We start from the raw sequence: 7,500 nt of genomic DNA, 5'->3' as shown, positions 1-7,500 counted from the left end.
GCTGGAAGTTAGGCCTCTCTCGTTGTTGGACTTAGAAAAAATCCACTTTTTTTGCACGGGATTTTTTCTAAGTGTCTCATGGAAGAGGCTAGACAGGCTGGAGGCCAGGCCTCTCTCGTTGTTGGACTTTGAAAAAATCCCAAAAGTGGACACTCTGACAAAATCACGCATGTTGACACTTTGGCAAAAAATCCAACTTTTTTGGACTTGGCCCGGCTTTTCTTCCATTTGTCCCCCACTTGGGCTGGTTCACTCCTGGGTATCTTTTGGTCATTCCCGGGGGCCCCGGAGCTCGCGCAGCTCGCTGCGGGACTTCTGGAACTCCATCCTGGGTAGGATTTTTAAACAATTTCGGACCTTTTTCCAACTTTTTCTCAAATTGTCCCCCACTTTCGCTGGTTCACTCCTGGGTATCTTTTGGTCATTCCCGGGGGTCCCGGAGCTCGCGCAGCTCGCTGCGGGACTTCTGGAACTCCATCCTGGGTAGGATTTTTAAACAATTTCGGACCTTTTTCCAACTTTTTCTCAAATTGTCCCCCACTTTGGCTGGTTCACTCCTGGGTATCTTTTGGTCATTCCCGGTGTTCCTGCGGCTCGGGCAGCTCACTGCGGGGCTTCTGGAACTCCATCCTGGGTAGGATTTTTAAACAATTTCGGCCCTTTTTCCAACTTTTTCTCAAATTGTCCCCCACTTTTGATGGTTCACTTCTGGGTGCCTTTTGGTCATTCCCGGTGTTCCTGCGGCTCGCGCAGCTCGCTGCGGGGCTTCTGGAACTCCATCCTGGGTAGGATTTTTAATCAATTTCGGACCTTTTTCCAACTTTTTCTCAAATTGTCCCCCACTTTTGATGGTTCACTTCTGGGTGCCTTTTGGTCATTCCCGGTGTTCCTGCGGCTCGGGCAGCTCACTGCGGGGCTTCTGGAACTCCATCCTGGGTAGGATTTTTAAACAATTTCGGCCCTTTTTCCAACTTTTTCTCAAATTGTCCCCCACTTTTGATGGTTCACTTCTGGGTGCCTTTTGGTCATTCCCGGTGTTCCTGCGGCTCGCGCAGCTCGCTGCGGGGCTTCTGGAACTCCATCCTGGGTAGGATTTTTAATCAATTTCGGACCTTTTTCCAACTTTTTCTCAAATTGTCCCCCACTTTTGATGGTTCACTTCTGGGTGCCTTTTGGTCATTCCCGGTGTTCCTGCGGCTCGTGCAGCTCGCTGCGGGGCTTCTGGAACTCCATCCTGGGTAGGATTTTTAATCAATTTTGGACCTTTTTCCAACTTTTTCTCAAATTGTCCCCCACTTTGGCTGGTTCACTTCTGGGTGCCTTTTGGTCATTCCCGGTGTTCCTGCGGCTCGTGCAGCTCGCTGCGGGACTTGTGGAACTCCATCCTGGGTAGGATTTTTAAACAATTTGGTACTTTTTCCTCCTTTTCCTCCATTTTCCCCCCACTTTCGCTGGTTCACTTCTGGGTGCCTTTTGGTCATTCCCGGTGTTCCTGCGGCTCGTGCAGCTCGCTGCGGGGCTTCTGGAACTCCATCCTGGGTAGGATTTTTAAACAATTTGGTACTCTTTCCTCCTTTTCCTCCATTTTCCCCCCACTTTCGCTGGTTCACTTCTGGGTGCCTTTTGGTCATTCCCGGTGTTCCTGCGGCTCGTGCAGCTCGCTGCGGGGCTTCTGGAACTCCATCCTGGGTAGGATTTTTAATCAATTTCGGACCTTTTTCCAACTTTTTCTCAAATTGTCCCCCACTTTTGATGGTTCACTTCTGGGTGCCTTTTGGTCATTCCCGGTGTTCCTGCGGCTCGTGCAGCTCGCTGCGGGACTTGTGGAACTCCATCCTGGGTAGGATTTTTAAACAATTTGGTACTTTTTCCTCCTTTTCCTCCATTTTCCCCCCACTTTCGCTGGTTCACTTCTGGGTGCCTTTTGGTCATTCCCGGTGTTCCTGCGGCTCGTGCAGCTCGCTGCGGGGCTTCTGGAACTCCATCCTGGGTAGGATTTTTAATCAATTTCGGACCTTTTTCCAACTTTTTCTCAAATTGTCCCCCACTTTTGATGGTTCACTTCTGGGTGCCTTTTGGTCATTCCCGGTGTTCCCGCGGCTCGCGCAGCTCGCTGCGGGGCTTCTGGAACTCCATCCTGGGTAGGATTTTTAATCAATTTCGGACCTTTTTCCAACTTTTTCTCAAATTGTCCCCCACTTTTGATGGTTCACTTCTGGGTGCCTTTTGGTCATTCCCGGTGTTCCTGCGGCTCGTGCAGCTCGCTGCGGGGCTTCTGGAACTCCATCCTGGGTAGGATTTTTAAACAATTTGGTACTTTTTCCTCCTTTTCCTCCATTTTCCCCCCACTTTCGCTGGTTCACTTCTGGGTGCCTTTTGGTCATTCCCGGTGTTCCTGCGGCTCGTGCAGCTCGCTGCGGGGCTTCTGGAACTCCATCCTGGGTAGGATTTTTAATCAATTTCGGACCTTTTTCCAACTTTTTCTCAAATTGTCCCCCACTTTCGCTGGTTCGCTTCTGGGTGCCTTTTGGTCATTCCCGGTGTTCCTGCGGCTCGTGCAGCTCGCTGCGGGACTTGTGGAACTCTACCCTGGGTGGGATCATATGATTTTCAACCCATTTTGGACCTTTTTCCCGACTTTCCCTCCATTTCCCTCCCACTTTCGATGGTCCACTCCTGGGTGTCTTTTGGTCATTCCCGGGACCCGGGAAGCCTCGGGCCTGCGGCGGGACTTGTGGATCTCCATGCTGGGCATGATTTTATGAGTTTTCTGGACTTTCTCTTCCCCGGGACCCGGGAGGCAGGCGGCTGGACGTTATGCCCCCTAAAATCCCTCCCTTTGCTCGTAAGGCCAATTTTCCTCCGGATTTACTCTCTATAGACCCCAAGGAAAAAAATACCCGACCGGCGTCCATTTTTGACATCGGTCTCCGATCTAGGGCACGCGGGCCGAAAGCGGTACGCCGGTTCCGAAATCCGGCCCCCGCATTTTTTGGGTATTTTTTGAAAAAAATGGCATTTTTGGGACCGGGGGGACTTGCTGGACTCAGTCCCGGGTGCGGATTTTGAAAACGTTGAGGACTTTTGGATTTTCCCCCAGCTTTTCTCCCCCACTTGCAGTTTGACTTTGCGGGGTGCGTTACGGCTGTGCCGGGCGTCCCTGGACTCGGGTGGCCAGCTGCGGGGCTGGTGGGGGACTGATTTTTGAACACTTTGAGGACTTTTGGCTACTATGCCAGCTTTTCTCCCCCACTTGCAGTGTGACTTTGCGGGCCTTGTTACGGAGGTGCCGGGCTTCCCTGGACTCGGGTGGCCAGCTGCGGGACTCGTGGGACTGATTTTGGAACACTTTGAGGACATTTAACTTCTTTCCCAGCTTTTTTCCCCTCCACTTCCAGTTTGACTTTGCGGGGTGCGTTATGGACGTGCTGGGCATCCCGGAACTCGGGCGGCCGGCTGCGGGACATTTTGCCCTCCTCCAAACCCCAGCCCTCTTTGTTTATCATGCCTATTTTCTGCTGGACACACACCCTCTCTTTTGAGCTGCCTCTTTTTTTAAATTTGGATATGATTTATTGATGAATGGATTTGTTTTCCCCTTTTTAAATGATGGTTGGTGTCTATCTTTTTAATACTTGCTTCTGGCTGCAGCCGAGACTTACAGTGTGATGCATCCAACCCCAACCCTGGTTTTTGTTTCCCTTAAAAACTTGGGGAAATGGACAGCTTTTTGGGGGGGCACTTCCAGCAAATGGAGGGACCTATTTGGAATTCCCCACTCGGGTGGAGATCCACGGCGAGCCGGCCTTCCTAAAGGGACAGCAACATGGACACTCTGCCATCATTGCAGCTTCTTTTTTTTTGGGGGGCACTCTGTCATATTTCCAGCTTTTTTTCGTGCTGACTTCCAGCAAATAGAGGGACCTGTTTTGAATTCCCTACCCGGGTGTAGATCCACGGCAAGCCGGCCTTCTTCAAGGGACAGGCACCCCCCTGTCCCTTGACACCTGCTTCCCTCCTCGGCGTCACCGAAATCCCACAAAATGACTCAAAATAGGGCCCCAAATGACATCACTCGGTCCGGTTCTTTGGGTCTCACTCGGGGGCTTCTTTGACTCTGGAAGGCATGGTGAACCAAAAGTAGACACTTGGAAAAAATCCCCACTTTACAAGTTGACACTTTGAAAAAAAATCCCGACTATATAAGTTGACACTTGGAAAAAATCCCCACTTTATAAGTTGACACTTGGAAAAAATCCCGACTTTATAAGTTGACACTTAGAAAAAATCCCCACTTTATAAGTTGACACTTAGAAAAAATCCCGACTTTATAAGTTGACACTTAGAAAAAATCCCCACTTTATTTTGGAAGGGTTGGTACACCAAAAGTGGACACTTAGAAAAAATCCCCACTTTATTTTGGAAAGGTTGGTACACCAAAAGTGGACACTTAGAAAAAATCCCCACTTTATTTTGGAAAGGTTGGTACACCAAAAGTGGACACTTAGAAAAAATCCCGACTTTGACTTTCGCAGGTCTATTACACTAAAAGTTGACACTCTGTCATATTTCCAGCTTTTTTTTGTGCTGACTTCCAGCAGATAGAGGGACCTATTTTGAATTCCCTACCCTGGTGCAGAACCACGGCAAGCCGGCCTTCCTAAAGGCACAGGCACATGGACACTCTGCCATAAGTGCAGCTTTTTCTTCTAAGGGTGCAGCGGCGGCGGAAGTCCACCGGAGGGCTCCAAATCCCCGCTTTCCTTTTTAGGCTTAAAGTGGCTTTTCCCTCCTTAAAAACTTGGGGAAATGGACAGCTTTTTGGGGGGGCACTTCCAGCAAATAGAGGGACCTATTTGGAATTCCCCACCCGGGTGGAGATCCACGGCAAGCCGGCCTTCTTAAAGGGACAGGCACATGGACACTCTGCCATCATTGCAGCTTCTTCTTTTTTTTTTTCCCCTGTCATATTTCCAGCTTTTTTGTGCTGACTTCCAGCAAATAGAGGGACCTATTTTGAATTCCCTACCCGGGTGTAGATCCACGGCAAGCCGGCCTTCTTAAAGGGACAGGCACCCTCCCTCCCGGAACACCTGCTTCCCTCCTCGGCGTCACCGAAATCCCACAAAATGACTCAAAATAGGGCCCCAAATGACATCACTCGGTCCGGTTTTTTGGGTCTCACTCGGGGGCTTCTTTGACTCTGGAAGGCATGGTGAACCAAAAGTGGACACTTGGAAAAAAATCCCCACTTTATAAGTTGACACTTAGAAAAAAATCCCGACTATATAAGTTGACACTTAGAAAAAATCCCGACTATATAAGTTGACACTTAGAAAAAATCCCCACTTTATTTTGGAAGTGTTGGTACACCAAAAGTTGACACTTAGAAAAAATCCCGACTTTATTTTGGAAGGGTTGGTACACCAAAAGTTGACACTTAGAAAAAATCCCGACTTTATTTTGGAAGGGTTGGTACACCAAAAGTTGACACTTAGAAAAAATCCCAACTTTTACACTTAGAAAAAATCCAGCTTTTTGTTGCTGACTTCCATTAAATAGAGGGACTTTTTCCATGTTTCTTAACCGGGTGTCGATCCAAGGCGGGTGGGCCTTCTGGAAGCGACACCCTCCTAGATACTCTGTCATATTTGCAGCTTTTTGTTGCTGACTTCCATTAAATAGAGGGACTTTTTTCATTTTTCTTAACCGGGTGTCGATCCAAGGCAGGTGGGCCTTCTGGAAGCGACACCCTCCTTGACACTTAGAAAAAAATCCAGCTTTTTGTTGCCGACTTCCATTAAATAGAGGGACTTTTTTCATTTTTCTTAACCGGGTGTCGATCCAAGGCAGGTGGGCCTTCTGGAAGCGACACCCTCCTTGACACTTAGAAAAAATCCAGCTTTTTGTTGCTGACTTCCATTAAATAGAGGGACTTTTTCCATGTTTCTTAGCCGGGTGTCGATCCAAGGCAGGTGGGCCTTCTGGAAGCAACACCCTCCTTGACACTTAGAAAAAATCCAGCTTTTTGTTGCTGACTTCCATCAAATAGAGGGACTTTTTTCATTTTTCTTAACCGGGTGGTGATCCAAGGCGGGTGGGCCTTCTGGAAGCGACACCCTCCTTGACACTTAGAAAAAATCCAGCTTTTTGTTGCTGACTTCCATCAAATAGAGGGACTTTTTCCATGTTTCTTAGCCGGGTGTCGATCCAAGGCAGGTGGGCCTTCTGGAAGCAACACCCTCCTTGACACTTAGAAAAAATCCAGCTTTTTGTTGCTGACTTCCATCAAATAGAGGGACTTTTTTCATTTTTCTTAACCGGGTGTCGATCCAAGGCAGGTGGGCCTTCTGGAAGCGACACCCTCCTTGACACTTAGAAAAATTCCAGCTTTTTGTTGCTGACTTCCATCAAATAGAGGGACTTTTTTCATTTTTCTTAACCGGGTGTCGATCCAAGGCAGGTGGGCCTTCTGGAAGCGACACCCTCCTTGACACTTAGAAAAAATCCAGCTTTTTGTTGCTGACTTCCATCAAATAGAGCGACTTTTTTCATTTTTCTTAACCGGGTGTCGATCCAAGGCAGGTGGGCCTTCTGGAAGCGACACCCTCCTTGACACTTAGAAAAAATCCAGCTTTTTGTTGCTGACTTCCATCAAATAGAGCGACTTTTTTCATTTTTCTTAACCGGGTGTCGATCCAAGGCGGGTGGGCCTTCTGGAAGCGACCCTCTCCTTGACACTTAGAAAAAATCCAGCTTTTTGTTGCTGACTTCCATTAACTAGAGGGACTTTTTTCATTTTTCTTAACCGGGTGGTGATCCAAGGCGGGTGGGCCTTCTGGAAGCGACACCCTCCTTGACACTTAGAAAAAATCCAGCTTTTTGTTGCTGACTTCCATCAAATAGAGGGACTTTTTCCATGTTTCTTAGCCGGGTGTCGATCCAAGGCAGGTGGGCCTTCTGGAAGCGACACCCTCCTTGACACTTAGAAAAAATCCAGCTTTTTGTAGCTGACTTCCATCAAATAGAGGGACTTTTTCCATGTTTCTTAACCGGGTGTCGATCCAAGGCAGGTGGGCCTTCTGGAAGCGACCCTCTCCTTGACACTTAGAAAAAATCCAGCTTTTTGTTGCTGACTTCCATCAAATAGAGGGACTTTTTCCATGTTTCTTAACCGGGTGTCGATCCAAGGCAGGTGGGCCTTCTGGAAGCGACACCCTCCTTGACACTTAGAAAAAATCCAGCTTTTTGTTGCTGACTTCCATCAAATAGAGGGACTTTTTTCATTTTTCTTAACCGGGTGGTGATCCAAGGCGGGTGGGCCTTCTGGAAGCGACACCCTCCTTGACACTTAGAAAAAATCCAGCTTTTTGTTGCTGACTTCCATCAAATAGAGGGACCTATTTGGAATTCCCCACCCGGGTGGAGATCCACGGCAAGCCGGCTTTCCTAAAGGGACAGGCACATGGACACTATTCGCAGCTTCTTTTTTTTTGGCAC

Source organism: Nerophis ophidion, unplaced genomic scaffold, assembly GCF_033978795.1.
Source record: "Nerophis ophidion isolate RoL-2023_Sa unplaced genomic scaffold, RoL_Noph_v1.0 HiC_scaffold_57, whole genome shotgun sequence".
Lineage (NCBI taxonomy): Eukaryota > Metazoa > Chordata > Actinopteri > Syngnathiformes > Syngnathidae > Nerophis > Nerophis ophidion.
This window is presented reverse-complemented; position numbering follows the sequence as displayed.